Consider the following 17,962-nt stretch of genomic DNA (forward strand, 5'->3'; position numbering starts at 1 on the left):
AAGAAATAAAAGAAATGAAAAAAAAAGGCGTCCTCAAAGTATCTGACCAATTATCAACTACTTCCGGGTCGCCTCTCATGGAACAACTTTTTTCTGTAGTTTCCCTTCTAATGATTCATTTCTGTATATCAAACATTTTCTCTTTGAAAAGCTGTTATATGCAACGCGATATGCAGAAAGGATCAGTAAATTGCTAGGCAATATTTTTTAAATGGACATAATTTTTTACTAAAACCAAGCGACCGACATTTGCAAACAAAAATAATCGGAATGCCTTAATCATCAATGTTATGTTTTTATCTTTTTAATTTTGTATAATTATTTTTTTGTTCCTTAAACCGAGTAAATCACACAGTGGATACTGATGTCAGCCTGCGAATGTGCGTTGTTCAAAAATCGTCCAAGTTGGATAAACTTTTTCCAAACACAAAAGCAGATTAACGCTGATAGAAGGTAAGTGTTCATAATGTGTGCGCTGTGATAATTGTTACGTAAATTTATAGTTTTACACTATAAGTTACATTAATGTATACATTTTAATATCGTGTTGTTATATTCAAGGCTGCCAACTCTCACGCATTCAGCGTGAGTCTCCCAATTCTCACGCTCTCACACCACACCCCCATATTCTCACGCAGACTCGTGCAGCAGTGAGAAAAAAAAAATCGCGCCGCATGATTTCGCAAAGCAACGCGCAGAGAGACCAGACAGACAGTGTAGTGAATTTTTTGTGACAATTGTGACGGAAATACTTTATTCCCATAAACTGTGTAGTAAGCCGTTCTCCCTCCCATCTGCACCTTGTGAATTGTGAACGCAGGTAGAGGACTGCATTGGGTTCGGGGACCCCCGAGACCCAACGCAAATCTCGCGGGAGCGGGCAGTTTTACCTTTGCTGCGGGCGGGAGTGGGCGGTCAGAAAATTTCGCGGGAGACCCGCGGGCAATGGTGGTGTGTAGTAGAAATGGAGAAAATTAAAGCTGCTGTTTACTTGACAAAATCAAAGGAAGGCAAGTCAAACTTCTGGAAACAAACAAAATGTGTTTTATTTTGAGCATTCCAGCCAGAGCATGTGAGAGGAGCGGAGTGCTAAAATTTCCTGAAGAGCGCTGAGCGCCTTCTGGAGATTCTGCTCTGCTCACTCAACCCAGTCAATAATCCATGCTTTCTTTAAGTGCATTTTATCTTGTGTGTGCTTTTCACAGGCTTTATAATCTAGGTGTATTTTGTAAAGATCTACTCACATTTCATCTCGTGTGTGTGTGTGTGTGTGTGTGTGTGTGTGTGTGTGTGTGTGTGTGTGTTTGTGTTTTGTTAAATTGAAGTTAGTTGAAGTAATTGAAGTAATTTTGAGTTAAATTGAAAAAAGGTTCTTCTCTTGCCTGCGGGTGTCGCTGTTGGACAGTGTTTTCTCTACTTCCTGTTGGCCTTGTGTAACATTTTGTAGCTCCGTGTAGCTGTTTTTATTTTATTTTTTTCTCTAGAATCTTTATCTTACTATCACTCTGTTTTTTAAAGTGGTAAAATATAACTTAATTCACACCATATTTCTGATATTATCGATCAATCTTATCAGATTAACTTTGATCGTTCACTTTTATTTTATTTCCGTGAGTGCAGTACACCTGCAAAGCGTTAGCACTCGTTAGCTTGTCATTAGCGTTTTCATTCGAACCTATCGCTGTTTTCTTTTCTCCTCTCCCTCGCTCCAGTTTTTCACAAGTTCATCAAACAACCGCAGTAAGAATTTTCATCAAGCACGGTGAGTAATGGCTTCTCCTATCATTGTTTCTTGCACCTCTTGCCACATGTACAGTTTATCTATCTCTGTCGCTGATGAGGGATTCACATGTGATAAATGCAGGGAAATAGTTAGGCTGACAGAGAAGATTTCAGAATTAGAGACACGCATCCAAACTTTAATTGAGGATAGTAAAAATGTTAGGGCTCTAGATACGGCTTTGGATGCGTCTAGCTCAGGGATTCCTGTACATTGTTCGGTTCCGGAAACAGAGCCCCAGCAGCAGGGCAACTGGGTGACAGTGAGGCAGCGTAGTCGTGGGTCAAAACACCGCTCTTCTGTTCCGATCAAAACATTAAACAGGTTCTCCCCACTCAGTGATGCACCCACTGAGAAACCTGATGAAAGTGCTCTAGTTATTGGTGATTCTATTGTACGGAACGTGAATATAGAGACACCAGCCACCATAGTCAAATGTTTACCGGGAGCCAGAGCGCCTGACATCTTGGCAAATTTAAAAGTGCTGGCTAATGCTAAACGTAAATACAGTAAGATTGTTATTCATGCCGGCGCTAATGATGTTCGACTTCGCCAGTCGGAGATCACTAAAAATAACATTAAAGAGGTGTGTGAACTTGCAAGCACGATGTCAGACACTGTAATATGCTCTGGTCCCCTCCCTGCTTACCGTGGTGACGAGATGCATAGCAGATTGTCATCACTCAATGCCTGGATGTCTAAGTGGTGCCCACAGAATAACATAGGTTTCATAGACAATTGGACGAGCTTTTGGGGCAGACCTGACCTGTTTAAAAGAGATGGTCTTCATCCCTCCTGGGGTGGCGCCACTCTTCTCTCTAGAAATATGGCAAATAGTCTTAGTGTTTATACTTGACTAACTGGGGCCCAGGTCAGGAAGCAGACAGACTGGCTAAACCGACCGTCTGCTAGCTGCCTCCCGTCACAGAGGTCAGTTAATTCTCAGCACATAGAGACTTTTTCACCTAGATATCACACTATAGAGACTGTGTCTGTTCCCCGAACTAGAAAAAACAAAAAACGTCCAAACCAGGTTAAGATTAACAATTTAATTGAGGTTCAACAAATAAAAAACAGAAGCAATATGGATAAACAAATGATAAAGCTTGGCTTATTGAATATCAGATCCCTTTCTACGAAAACACTTTTTGTAAATAATATGATCACTGATCATAATATAGATGTACTCTGTTTGACAGAAACCTGGCTAAAACCTGATGATTACATTATTTTAAATGAGTCCACCCCCCAAGATTACTGTTATAAACATGAGCCACGTCTAAAAGGCAAAGGTGGAGGTGTTGCTTCAATTTATAACAACGTTTTCAGGATTTCTCAGAGGGCAGGCTACAAGTATAACTCGTTTGAAGTAATGGTACTTCATATAACATTATCCAAAGAAACAAATGTTAATGATAAATCCCCTGTTATGTTTGTACTGGCTACTGTATACAGGCCACCAGGGCACCATACACACTTTATTAGAGAGTTTGGTGATTTTACATCTGAGTTAGTTCTGGCTGCAGATAAAGTTTTAATAGTTGGTGATTTTAATATCCATGTTGATAATGAAAACGATGCATTGGGATCAGCATTTATAGACATTCTGAACTCTATTGGTGTTAGACAACACGTTTCAGGACCTACTCATTGTCGAAATCATACTCTAGATTTAATACTGTCACATGGAATTGATGTTGATGGTGTTGAAATTATTCAGCCAAGTGATGATATCTCAGATCATTATTTAGTTCTTTGCAAAATTCATATAGCCAAAATTGTAAATTCTACTTCTTGTTACAAGTATGGAAGAACCATCATTTCTAACACAAAAGACTGCTTTTTAAGTTATCTTCCTGATGTATCCAAATTCCTTAGCATATCCAAAACCTCAGAACAACTTGATGATGTAACAGAAACTATGGACTCTCTCTTTTCTAGCACTTTAAATAAAGTTGCTCCTTTACGCTTAAGGAAGGTTAAGGAAAACAGTTTGACACCATGGTATAATGAGCATACTCGCACCCTAAAGAGAGCAGCCCGAAAAATGGAGCGCAGCTGGAGGAAAACAAAACTAGAGGTATTTCGTATTGCTTGGCGGGAAAGTAACATATCCTACAGAAAAGCATTAAAAACTGCTAGATCCGATTACTTTTCTTCTCTTTTAGAAGAAAACAAACATAACCCCAGGTATTTATTCAATACAGTGGCTAAATTAACGAAAAATAAAGCCTCAACAAGTGTTGACATTTCCCAACACCACAGCAGTAATGAGTTTATGAACTACTTTACTTCTAAAATCGATACTATTAGAGAAAAAATTGCAACCATTCAGCCGTCAGCTACAGTATCACATCAGACAGTGCACTATAGACCCCCTGAGGAACAGTTCCACTCATTCTCTACCATAGGAGAGGAAGAATTGTATAAACTTGTTAAATCATCTAAACCAACAACATGTATGTTAGACCCTATACCATCTAAGCTCCTGAAAGAGGTGCTTCCAGAAGTCATAGATCCTCTTCTGACTATTATTAATTCCTCATTGTCATTAGGACATGTCCCCAAAACCTTCAAACTGGCTGTTATTAAGCCTCTCATCAAAAAACCACAACTTGACCCCAAAGAACTAGTTAATTATAGACCAATCTCGAATCTCCCTTTTCTGTCCAAGATACTAGAAAAGGTGGTATCCACACAATTATATTCCTTCTTAGAGAAAAATGGTATATGTGAGGATTTCCAGTCAGGATTTAGACCGTATCATAGTACTGAGACTGCTCTTCTTAGAGTTACAAATGATCTGCTCTTATAATCTGATCGTGGGTGTATCTCTCTATTAGTTTTATTGGATCTTAGTGCTGCGTTTGACACAATTGACCACAACATTCTTTTGCATAGACTTGAATACTTTGTTGGCATCAGTGGAAGTGCATTAGCATGGTTTAAATCGTACTTATATGACCGCCATCAGTTCGTAGCAGTGAATGAAGATGTATCCTATCGATCACAAGTGCAGTATGGAGTACCTCAAGGCTCAGTACTAGGGCCGCTACTCTTCACGCTTTATATGTTACCCTTGGGAGATATCATCAGGAAACATGGTGTTAGCTTTCACTGTTATGCTGATGATACTCAGCTCTATATTTCTTCGCAGCCCGGTGAAACACACCAATTTGAAAAACTAATGGATTGCATAGTCGATATAAAAAACTGGATGACGAGTAATTTCTTACTGCTAAATTCTGAAAAAACAGAGGTGTTAATTATAGGACCTAAAAACTCTGCTTGTAATAACCTAGAACACTGTCTAAGACTTGATGGTTGCTCTGTCAATTCTTCGTCATCAGTTAGGAACCTAGGTGTGCTACTTGATCGCAATCTTTCCTTAGAAAGCCACGTTTCTAGCATTTGTAAAACTGCATTTTTCCATCTCAAAAATATATCTAAATTACGGCCTATGCTCTCAATGTCAAATGCAGAAATGTTAATCCATGCATTTATGACCTCAAGGTTAGATTATTGTAATGCTTTATTGGGTGGTTGTTCTGCACGCTTAGTAAACAAACTACAGCTAGTCCAAAATGCAGCAGCAAGAGTTCTTACTAGAACCAGGAAGTATGACCATATTAGCCCGGTCCTGTCAACACTGCACTGGCTCCCTATCAAGCATCGCATAGATTTTAAAATATTGCTTATTACTTATAAAGCCCTGAATGGTTTAGCACCTCAGTATTTGAATGAGCTCCTTTTACATTATAATCCTCTACGTCCGCTACGTTCTCAAAACTCAGGCAATTTGATAATACCTAGAATATCAAAATCAACTGCAGGCGGCAGATCCTTTTCCTATTTGGCGCCCAAACTCTGGAATAACCTACCTAACATTGTTCGGGAGGCAGACACACTCTTGCAGTTTAAATCTAGATTAAAGACCCATCTCTTTAACCTGGCATACACATAACATACTAATATGCTTTTATTATCCAAATCCGTTAAAGGATTTTTAGGCTGCATTAATTAGGTGAACCGGAAACACTTCCCATAACAACCTATGTACTTGCTACATCATTAGAAGAATGGCATCTACGCTAATATTTGTCTGTTTCTCTCTTGTTCCGAGGTCACCGTGGCCACCAGATCCAGTCTGTGTCCAGATCAGAGGGTCACTGCAGTCACCCGGATCCAGTACGTATCCAGACCAGATGCTGGATCAGCACCTAGAAAGGACCTCTACATCCCTGAAAGACAGCGGAGACCAGGACAACTAGAGCCCCAGATACAGATCCCCTGTAAAGACCTTGTCTCAGAGGAGCACCAGGACAAGACCACAGGAAACAGATGATTCTTCTGCACAATCTGACTTTGCTGCAGCCTGGAATTGAACTACTGGTTTCGTCTGGTCAGAGGAGAACTGGCCCCCCAACTGAGCCTGGTTTCTCCCAAGGTTTTTTTCTCCATTCTGTCACCGATGGAGTTTCGGTTCCTTGCCGCTGTCGCCTCTGGCTTGCTTAGTTGGGGACACTTCATCTACAGCGATATCGTTGACTTGATTGCAAATAAATGGACAGACACTATTTAACTGAACAGAGATGACATAACTGAATCCAATGATGAACTGCCTTTAACTATCATCTTTGCATTATTGACACTGTTTTCCTAATGAATGTTGTTCAGTTGCTTTGACGCAATGTATTTTGTTTAAAGCGCTATATAAATAAAGGTGACATTGACATTGACATTTTGATGAGCCTGTTTTGAATGTTCTATTGCACAACAATGGCTGCTATTTTCACTGAAATAAACTTAAAGTGAACGAAAATCAAATACACTTCTTAAGTGTTTGCATTTCAGGTAGGCTGTTTGCTAAGGTTAGATTATTATATTAAATACATTTTAATTAGCCTAATACAATTAATATAATCAGGAAGAATGTAAGAATTTCGTTTTGAAAAATTGCTATTTATCAGCATGCATTTTTGTAGACAGTTAACCAAGAGTTTCGACATAAAATGTATCTAGTAGGCCTAATTGTTTATATATATATATATATATATATATATATATATATATATATATATATATATATTGTAAATATATATATAAAAATATATATATAAATATATCTAAATATATTGCCAGATTATTGTGTACAATTGATGCAGCCTCAAATCAACAGTTCTGTAATAAATCCTCCTCCATGAAGATACTGCTATTATGTTTTTTATTTTGTATTTATTTTATATAGGATTAAGTTAGCATTAGCAGAGTTGTTTGTTTTGCAGCACTGAGCAGTTATTTTTAGAGTTGTGACGTTCGCGAACGAACCGATTCTTTTGAACGGCTCATAAACATGAACGATGGGAGCCGAGTCGCCGCTGGAGGGGAGCCGTTCTTTCTGTCGTTCTTTTTTCCTATGCGTATTTCACACAGATGCACACAAATGAGCTCCTCCGACAGAACAGTTATAGGGGGAGGGGCGCACCCAGCGCAGGCCAACCCTTTATAGCGTGATGATATTAGTTATTAGTTGTGCATGTTCATTGCAGCCCACTTTGTTATTGTTCATTGACTTGAAGGGGCTGATGTCCTATTTGCAAAGTCTACAGTATGTAGTATGTAGACATTTCCATTTTATTTATTCTAATTTTATCTACTTTAAATATTTTTTGTTTTCTATCAAAATGTTCTTGTGTGATAACAATGTTCTTGTGTGAAAGTGTTTGTAGTAAAAGCTGTTTTGCACAGAAATTCATTGCAGCCGGCTTTGTTTTTGATGTTTATTTGAGTAGGTATTGTATGAATAACATAAGTCAACGTAGCTTTACACACACACACACACTTTGTACTAAAGGTAAATCCAAAATAGTGATGTCACTGTCTAAGCAGAGGGATTTGTGCAACCCTATGGAATATAGTCCACACATGACAAATGAGGTAATAATCAATATTTCAGAATAATTCAAACTCAGATATTGGTGTGTGATATCTGAGTTTTAATTATTTGACTACAAATCTCACCTCATCATTCCTCCCAGTGATTATTTCCAGGATAAACTGAGATGCCCCCAAGCTGGCTTCTTAAAACTGACTAAATATTTAAAAAGAGCCAAAAGAGCCGTTCTTTTGAATGGCTCTTTGAAAGGAACGGATCGCGAAGATCCGGATCCCCTCAAAGAGCCATAAATCCCATCACTAGTTATTTTACATAACTTTATCATAACAAAAAAGTACAAAAGCATTTCCAGAATCCAGATGACAAATATCTGGACATGCCTGGTAGTTAATGTTAATTATTGTTTTCTAAGAACAGAATGTCAAGTCAATAAAATCCCATGTTAAAAAGATTTTATTTATATCAATCACAACTCATCAATCATGTCCAGATATTTGACTGGTGGTGGTGTCAGTATGGATGTTAATCCTATTTCTGTAAAATGTTTGTGAAAATTAAATGTAAATCTCCCAAGAAATACTGTACATATACCAAATACTTTGACAAATCAATATATACTTAATACACTTCTGCTAATGCAAGGATTTTGTGTTTGTATTTTTTTCCACACCAAGCCACGCCCCTCCATAAGCCACTCCCCATGACAAAGCACCGCCCCCAAAATCTCACTCTAAGATGAGCTCAAAAGTTGGCAGCCCTCATGTCAAAGTCGAGGAGATTTGTTTTTCGAGTTACTCGTTCCGGTTGTGAATGGGCTTCGCTAATGTGACCCAAACCCCATGAGATTCAAGGACTTTAAATCGCAGATGATTTACCTTGTGATTACACGAATCGTGGATTCAAAGTAATAGTATCTTTTAACTAAATACCGTTGTTCTTGAAGATGCACATTTGTTATACTAAGATATATAATGTTTTATGTAAAAATAGGCTATGAATAATCTAAAGTTAATTTATTTTAAATGCATTTATTTTATGCGTTTTAATAACTAGCATTTAGGATGATGCATACCTACAAATAACTTATTGTAAACATTTATCACAAGTAATAAAAAATAATAAAAAATATTTATATCTAGTGTCCAGACATATTTGCTGCAACAGATAGTAATGTATTTGGTGGTGCTAAAGCATCATATTTGTTTTGACAATTGGCAAAAAAAAAAAAAAAAAGGGAGAAAATGTTGTCTTGCTTTGGAAAGCTAGCATTGATGATAACACTTCTCTGCATCCAACTGCTGTCATAACTCTTCTTCTAACCTCAGAGGTCTTATGCAGGGTCTTATCCTCTTTACATTTGGCATTAATAGGGCACGAGTCATATGGACCACTTTTATGCTGTGTTTGTTGGGATTTTTTACATGCCTAGGGCCCTTTCACTTTTGTTATAAAATATTACTATAATTTGTTCCCCAGAAGAGAAACTCTATAGTTTCCATAGTTTTAGAACAACATGAGAGTGTGTAAATGACAAAATTATCATACTAGCATTGGGCAAAAAATTTGTTTTTTTTTTTTGTTGGGGTGTAGATATATACCGAAATAATGAAAATATAAACTGAATTATGAAAATTCACTTTATAAAATGTGTAAAACCATGTTGGTCTCGAAATGAACGTGAATGATTCATCCATGTATGTTTCTTGTATTTGTTTTGACCTCATAAAGTTTAATCAAAACGTCAAACCCAATTTTTCAGTGAAAATTACTAACTTTTTTTTTCCAGTTCAGAATATCTTTAACTTATTAATGTGCTAACTACACACTGCTTCATTATAAATGAAGAGAAAACATAAAAATACATAAAATATATGACGATTTTTTTGTAAAATAGGCAAGCTTTTAATACAAATATTGCTACTAAATAAATATATACACTTTATAAACAATGTTTTATTTACTAGGACAACAGACATAATACATACAATAAAACAATAATATAGGCTAAACGTTAAAGCTACAGGAAGAACATTGTTTTAGTAAAAACGTGAATTTTGCTTTGCCTCTACTGCTCTGTGTGGGTGAATCTAAAGGCAAATTTCATGAAGAGTAACAGTACTACTTATAATACTCTCAAGCAATATGATATGACATTAAACACATAGTATGCAGTTTTCCATGAAATCCGTACAAACAATTCCTGATGTACTTGTGCATTACAGAAAAATTACATAGTGTAGCTTTAATTATCTTTCATTACAAAAACAGAATGAAAGGCTCCAATGCAGAGTGGCTTAAAAGCATTTTATACACATTCTGGGTGTGCTTTACTGCAGTATCTCTTTCTTGAGTCACAGATGAACCCTCGCACCATAATGAAAAGTTTAGAGCACAAAGAAGAGATATTGTGTGTGCGCAACACTGAGTGTATTGCATCGATTCAACAGTTTACCAAGCCTTTTAATAAGGGTTTTAAATTCTAGTAGCTGTGCTTGTGAATGATGTGTTTTTATTCAGTCCTCTTCTCCAGTGATCTCATCTAACAGACACCCGATAGCAAGTACCATACCATTCATAATCACCAATAAACTCCAGCAAAATGCAGTCATTTTAAAGAAAAGCACAGACCTTTATTTTCAAATTATGCATAAGAGAACAATGGAACATGTTGGAGGGAGTTTTAACAAGCTGAACCAATTTTGACAATGTTTCAATTCTGAATGGAGGACGAGAAGTTTCCAAACAGGAATTCCAAACAAATATATTGTCGTTTATAATGTCATCAGAAGAGCTGAAATATAGGGCATGAAATTGTTAATGGGGCTTTTTCATTAAAGTGGAAGGCCATATTTTATGAATATCAGTATACTCCTCTGGTTCGGTTATTAACAGTGAAGTACACCGCACCATCATGCCAAGATCAAAAGAGTTGCCCAAGCCCCTCAAAAGTAAGGTTGTTGTGGCCTGTGAGTAGTGAGATTAGGAACATTATGTTTCCCATTTATACATGAGCACATTTTAAACATTGATTTTCTCTGTAGTTCCATACAGTTTATAAAATGAATTCAATGATTGTCTTTTGATAGAAAAGATTTAACTCAAAGTAAAGTTTGTCAAGACAAACGTTGATGTTGGCTTCACAAAGTCTAATTTAAAGTTTATTATTTATTAATTTAATATTTTGACATTCCCCATAAACATAGTACCCTAACACTGTTCCTAGCCAAAAGAGCTTATCTTTATTTTTCTGTGATATTGTGGTGCATAGGATGGGGTCTTGAAAGGCTATTCTGGATTCTGTTTGAACTTTTCTGAATTCCATTTCAATGGTTAGATTGAAATTTTGGTAATCAAACACCATGTCTAATTAATTGAAATTATGCCTATTTAAAATTTAATATAAATCACATTTCTAGGGCCCTACAAAATTCACCCCCCCCCCTATTCTGTTTTATTTTCCCCAAATTTTCCGGATTCCCATTTAAAGTTTTTCTCCATTGGTTTGGCTCATTTCTTGAAACAGAAATTACATTCTCAAAACAACATGGACAAACCTCCAAACCACTTGGCAATTTTTCACAACAGAATGGATTTTCTCATTAATTTCATCAAATTGCAAATGTCTTAGTACATGTCTCAATGTCTCAGTACATCTTTGCAAATGATTAAGTACAGGTAGCCTACATTTAGCACAATTTCCAAGTGAATAGATCTTGTTGATCTAAACTGATTGTTGATTCTCAGTCTAATGGTTGTTCGCTCCAAAATGAGTCAGCATCATTTCATTGTGTAAGTCATCACATGCGCAATAGTCTTTTCAATTGTCAAAATTAGTCAAGAACATAATACCATGAATACGATATATGAATTATGAAATTTATTACAGCAATTGACAGTCAGGTGAAACTAGAACTTGACTAACGAAGGAGGAGTTTCACACATCTCAGATGACCAATCAAACAGTATGTTTAGTTACCTGACAGGTGCTGTCCATGACTGTGAATGCTGCCAAAAATGTATGTAAAGAGCTTGACCATGCAGGACCAGTACAATGTCTGAACATGGTGGCACCTGGCCAAGTAAATGAATAAGGGCAACTGCCTGCTGGAGGAGGAGGAGGAGAAGGAAGAAGAGGAGGAGGAAGAGGAGGAGGAGGAGGAAGAGGAGGAAGAAGAATGGTCGCATGGTCGCTGTTGGACAGTGTTTTCTCTACTTCCTGTTGGCCTTCTGTAGCAAATTGTAGCTCCGTGTAGCTGTTTTTATTTTATTTTTTTCTCTAGAATCTTTATCTTACTATCACTCTCTGTTTTTTAAAGTGGTAAAATATAACTTAATTCACACCATATTTCTGATATTATCGATCAATCTTATCAGATTAACTTTGATCGTTCACTTTTATTTTATTTCCGTGAGTGCATTACACCTGCAAAGCGTTAGCACTCGTTAGCTTGTCATTAGCGTTTTCAATCGAACCTATCGCTGTTTTCTTTTCTCCTCTCCCTCGCTCCAGTTTTTCACAAGTTCATCAAACAACCGCAGTAAGAATTTTCATCAAGCACGGTGAGTAATGGCTTCTCCTATCATTGTTTCTTGCACCTCTTGCCACATGTACAGTTTATCTATCTCTGTCGCTGATGAGGGATTCACATGTGATAAATGCAGGGAAATAGTTAGGCTGACAGAGAAGATTTCAGAATTAGAGACACGCATCCAAACTTTAATTGAGGACAGTAAAAATGTTAGGGCTCTAGATACGGCTTTGTATGCGTCTAGCTCAGGGATTCCCGTACATTGTTCGGTTCCGGAAACAGAGCCCCAGCAGCAGGGCAACTGGGTGACGGTGAGGCAGCGTTGTCGTGGGTCAAAACACCGCTCTTCTGTTCCGATCAAAACATTAAACAGGTTCTCCCCACTCAGTGATGCACCCACTGAGAAACCTGATGAAAGTGCTCTAGTTATTGGTGATTCTATTGTACGGAACGTGAATATAGAGACACCAGCCACCATAGTCAAATGTTTACCGGGAGCCAGAGCGCCTGACATCTTGGCAAATTTGAAAGTGCTGGCTAATGCTAAACATAAATACAGTAAGATTGTTATTCATGCCGGCGCTAATGATGTTCGACTTCGCCAGTCGGAGATCACTAAAAATAACATTAAAGAGTTGTGTGAACTTGCAAGCACGATGTCAGACACTGTAATATGCTCTGGTCCCCTCCCTGCTTACCGTGTCACCTTTTATTTATATAGCGCTTTAAACAAAATACATTGCGTCAAAGCAACTGAACAACATTCATTAGGAAAACAGTGTCAATAATGCAAAAATGATAGTTAAAGGCAGTTCATCATTGGATTCAGTTATGTCATCTCTGTTCAGTTAAATAGTGTCTGTGCATTTATTTGCAATCAAGTCAACGATATCGCTGTAGATGAAGTGTCCCCAACTAAGCAAGCCAGAGGCGACAGCGGCAAGGAACCGAAACTCCATCGGTGACAGAATGGAGAAAAAAACCTTGGGAGAAACCAGGCTCAGTTGGGGGGCCAGTTCTCCTCTGACCAGACGAAACCAGTAGTTCAATTCCAGGCTGCAGCAAAGTCAGATTGTGCAGAAGAATCATCTGTTTCCTGTGGTCTTGTCCTGGTGCTCGACTGAGACAAGGTCTTTACAGGGGATCTGTATCTGGGGCTCTAGTTGTCCTGATCTCCGCTGTCTTTCAGGGATGTAGAGGTCCTTTCTAGGTGCTGATCCAGCATCTGGTCTGGATACGTACTGGATCCGGGTGACTGCAGTGACCCTCTGATCTGGACACAGACTGGATCTGGTGGCCACTGTGACCTCGGAACAAGAGAGAAACAGACAAATATTAGCGTAGATGCCATTCTTCTAATGATGTAGCAAGTACATAGGTTGTTATGGGAAGTGTTTCCGGTTCCGGTTTACCTAATTAATGCAGCCTAAAAATCCTTTAACGGATTTGGATAATAAAAGCATATTAGTATGTTATGTGTATGCCAGGTTAAAGAGATGGGTCTTTAATCTAGATTTAAACTGCAAGAGTGTGTCTGCCTCCCGAACAATGTTAGGTAGGTTATTCCAGAGTTTGGGCGCCAAATAGGAAAAGGATCTGCCGCCTGCAGTTGATTTTGATATTCTAGCTATTATCAAATTGCCTGAGTTTTGAGAACGTAGCGGACGTAGAGGATTATAATGTAAAAGGAGCTCATTCAAATACTGAGGTGCTAAACCATTCAGGGCTTTATAAGTAATAAGTAATATTTTAAAATCTATGCGATGCTTGATAGGGAGCCAGTGCAGTGTTGACAGGACCGGGCTAATATGGTCATACTTCCTGGTTCTAGTAAGAACTCTTGCTGCTGCATTTTGGACTAGCTGTAGTTTGTTTACTAAGCGTGCAGAACAACCACCCAATAAAGCATTACAATAATCTAACCTTGAGGTCATAAATGCATGGATTAACATTTCTGCATTTGACATTGAGAGCATAGGCCGTAATTTAGATATATTTTTGAGATGGAAAAATGCAGTTTTACAAATACTAGAAACGTGGCTTTCTAAGGAAAGATTGCGATCAAATAGCACACCTAGGTTCCTAACTGATGACGAAGAATTGACAGAGCAACCATCAAGTCTTAGACAGTGTTCTAGGTTATTACAAGCAGAGTTTTTAGGTCCTATAATTAACACCTCTGTTTTTTCAGAATTTAGCAGTAAGAAATTACTCGTCATCCAGTTTTTTATATCGACTATGCAATCCATTAGTTTTTCAAATTGGGGTGTTTCACCGGGCTGCGAAGAAATATAGAGCTGAGTATCATCAGCATAACAGTGAAAGCTAACACCATGTTTCCTGATGATATCTCCCAAGGGTAACATATAAAGCGTGAAGAGTAGCGGCCCTAGTACTGAGCCTTGAGGTACTCCATACTGCACTTGTGATCGATAGGATACATCTTCATTCACTGCTACGAACTGATGGCGGTCATATAAGTACAATTTAAACCATGCTAATGCACTTCCACTGATGCCAACAAAGTATTCAAGTCTATGCAAAAGAATGTTGTGGTCAATTGTGTCAAACGCAGCACTAAGATCCAATAAAACTAATAGAGAGATACACCCACGATCAGATGATAAGAGCAGATCATTTGTAACTCTAAGAAGAGCAGTCTCAGTACTATGATACGGTCTGAATCCTGACTGGAAATCCTCACATATACCATTTTTCTCTAAGAAGGAATATAATTGTGTGGATACCACCTTTTCTAGTATCTTGGACAGAAAAGGGAGATTCGAGATTGGTCTATAATTAACTAGTTCTTTGGGGTCAAGTTGTGGTTTTTTGATGAGAGGCTTAATAACAGCCAGTTTGAAGGTTTTGGGGACATGTCCTAATGACAATGAGGAATTAATAATAGTCAGAAGAGGATCTATGACTTCTGGAAGCACCTCTTTCAGGAGCTTAGATGGTATAGGGTCTAACATACATGTTGTTGGTTTAGATGATTTAACAAGTTTATACAATTCTTCCTCTCCTATGGTAGAGAATGAGTGGAACTGTTCCTCAGGGGGTCTATAGTGCACTGTCTGATGTGATACTGTAGCTGACGGCTGAATGGTTGCAATTTTATCTCTAATAGTATCGATTTTAGAAGTAAAGTAGTTCATAAAGTCATTACTGCTGTGGTGTTGGGAAATGTCAACACTTGTTGAGGCTTTATTTTTCGTTAATTTAGCCACTGTATTGAATAAATACCTGGGGTTATGTTTGTTTTCTTCTAAAAGAGAAGAAAAGTAATCGGATCTAACCGTGGTGATGAGATGTATAGCAGATTGTCATCACTCAATGGCTGGATGTCTAAGTGGTGCCCACAGAATAACATAGGTTTCATAGACAATTGGACGAGCTTTTGGGGCAGACCTGGGGCCTCATTTATAAAGCGTGCGTACGCACAAAACGGGGCTGGAAACGTACGTACGCCAGTTCCCACGCAAAGGTTGTGATCTATAAAAAACAAACTTGACGGGAGAATGTGCGCACCTTTAAGCAAACTTTGAGCCGTGCGTACGCACATTCTGGAGACAAAGGGAATTGGCGACACCGATGGTGAGGTCGTGAACTGAAGTTAGATTGTAGAAAATAAATGTGAGAAGAACGATTATAAGAATGAATGACATTTAATTTTCACTCCATTTCATACGTTATATCCACATTATCATGAAGATTAAATCCAACAGTGTTATTTGTGCCGATTGTTTTAGGCTATATACATCTAGTAAAATCCAAACGTAATTCAAAATGTATTAAAAGTAAAATAAAATAATAATCAGCGCTGCCTTACAGTCACATTGTCCACAACGGGAGCACAGGAGGACATGGCGCGATACATGTGATAGCCTACAGAATAGCATGAAATACCCTTTTATTAGAGAACTGCAGAACACAGTGTAAAAAGGAAATATTTTCCTTAATGTACATAGCCTATATCATAAAATGTCAAAGTCTGCAAATACAGTCATGAAGCACAATCGCTACTCATCATCGGTCCTAACTATTACGGTGTTCATTACAAAACCGTCAAGAAGCATGTGTTCACTATAACATTTTCGTCTTAAATTTTCGCCCACAAATTAATTAAGTGATTTTGTCAAGGTGTTAACGATCAGTCTATTTGCTGGAAACATATAAATTCTCCGGTGACCCGGGTATGTAATGCTTCATGATGGCACTCCTGGCACTGTTGGAGGATTACGCTAATGGCAGAATAAGGAGAGAACGAGTTTTCAGGGACCATGATGATTTCCTGGCCCATGATGATGACTGGCTAATAAGCCGATTTAGATTCCCTAGAGCTGTGCTCTTGGATCTATGTGCTGAATTGGGTCCAGTATTAGAGAGGGCAACACGCCGGAACCATGCCATCCCAGTCCAAATACAAGTCCTCACCACTCTGGGGTTCTTGGCAACCGGCTGTTTCCAGCGGGAATTGGCAGACAGGTAAATTAATAATATAAAAAAACTATAAGTAATCCTCAAATTTGTCTCTAAGACCTTTTTGTATATGAAATAATTCTATTGGAATCTATCATCTCACCCTATAGGTCTGGTATATCACAGCCGTCCCTGAGTGCCATAATATCTGTCGTTTTAAATGGTATACTTAATATGGTTAGTCGATACATCAGGTTCCCCTACACTGTGCGAGAACAGGCCGAAATTAAAACGCAATTTGCAGCAATGTCTGGTTTCCCAAATGTAATCGGCGCAATTGACTGCACTCATGTTGCTATAAGGGCACCATCTGAAAATGAATTTGCTTATGTTAATAGAAAGCATGTGCATTCTATTAATGTGCAAATCATATGTGACTCCAACATGACCCTCACAAACATTGTGGCACGCTGGCCTGGTTCAACACATGATTCCTTTATCTTGACACATAGCAGTGTAGGGAACAGACTAAATGCAGGCGCAGTACGTGATGGCTGGCTTCTTGGTGAGTTTAACAATATTAAAAAGTAGAAACTGTAACAATTTTGTTTTTAATATAATTATAACCTGCAGGCGACAGTGGCTACCCCCTGAGACGCTGGCTCCTCACCCCATTTTTAAACCCGCAGAGCGCAGAGGAAACTCATTATAACGAGGTCCACTCTCGTGCCCGCGCAGTTGTGGAGCGTGCCATCGGCATCCTGAAATGCAGATGGCGTGCTCTGGATGCCTCGGGTGGCAGACTTTTATACCATCCAGCAAAAGTGTGCAAGATTGTCAGGGCGTGTGGTGTTTTGCACAATATAGCACTGAGAAACGGTATTCCTCTCCCTCCTGATCTCCCTCTACCCCAGCATTACGACCCCGAGCCACAGCCCCCTGGCCGACAAGAGGGATATCAACGAGGTGCAAGAATCCGTGAGGATGTCATGCGGCGTTTGTAAAGAAAGACAAAACTCAAGGTTCATGTTTTAACTGCATCTTTTAATGATTGTGCAATTTCTTGCATCACTTCTCTCATCTGCCGTAGCTCATCTGCAACCCTGTTGACAGCGTTTATTGTCTCTCGCTGTAACTGCAGGACTGCGTCAGTGAGTACCCGACCACTTTTGGACGTGCCAGACGCAGAAGGGGCACTGCTTTGAGCCGGACGCTGTGCATCTGCATCTGAGAACCCCTCACCCTGAACCTCCTGTTCATTTACAGCTTCAGACTCCGGAAGGACTGGAGGACAAACAATTGGCAACATTTATCCATTTATCACCCCACACACTC

The sequence above is a fragment of the Carassius carassius genome, chromosome 17 (assembly GCF_963082965.1).
Source record: "Carassius carassius chromosome 17, fCarCar2.1, whole genome shotgun sequence".
Taxonomy (NCBI): Eukaryota; Metazoa; Chordata; class Actinopteri; order Cypriniformes; family Cyprinidae; genus Carassius; species Carassius carassius.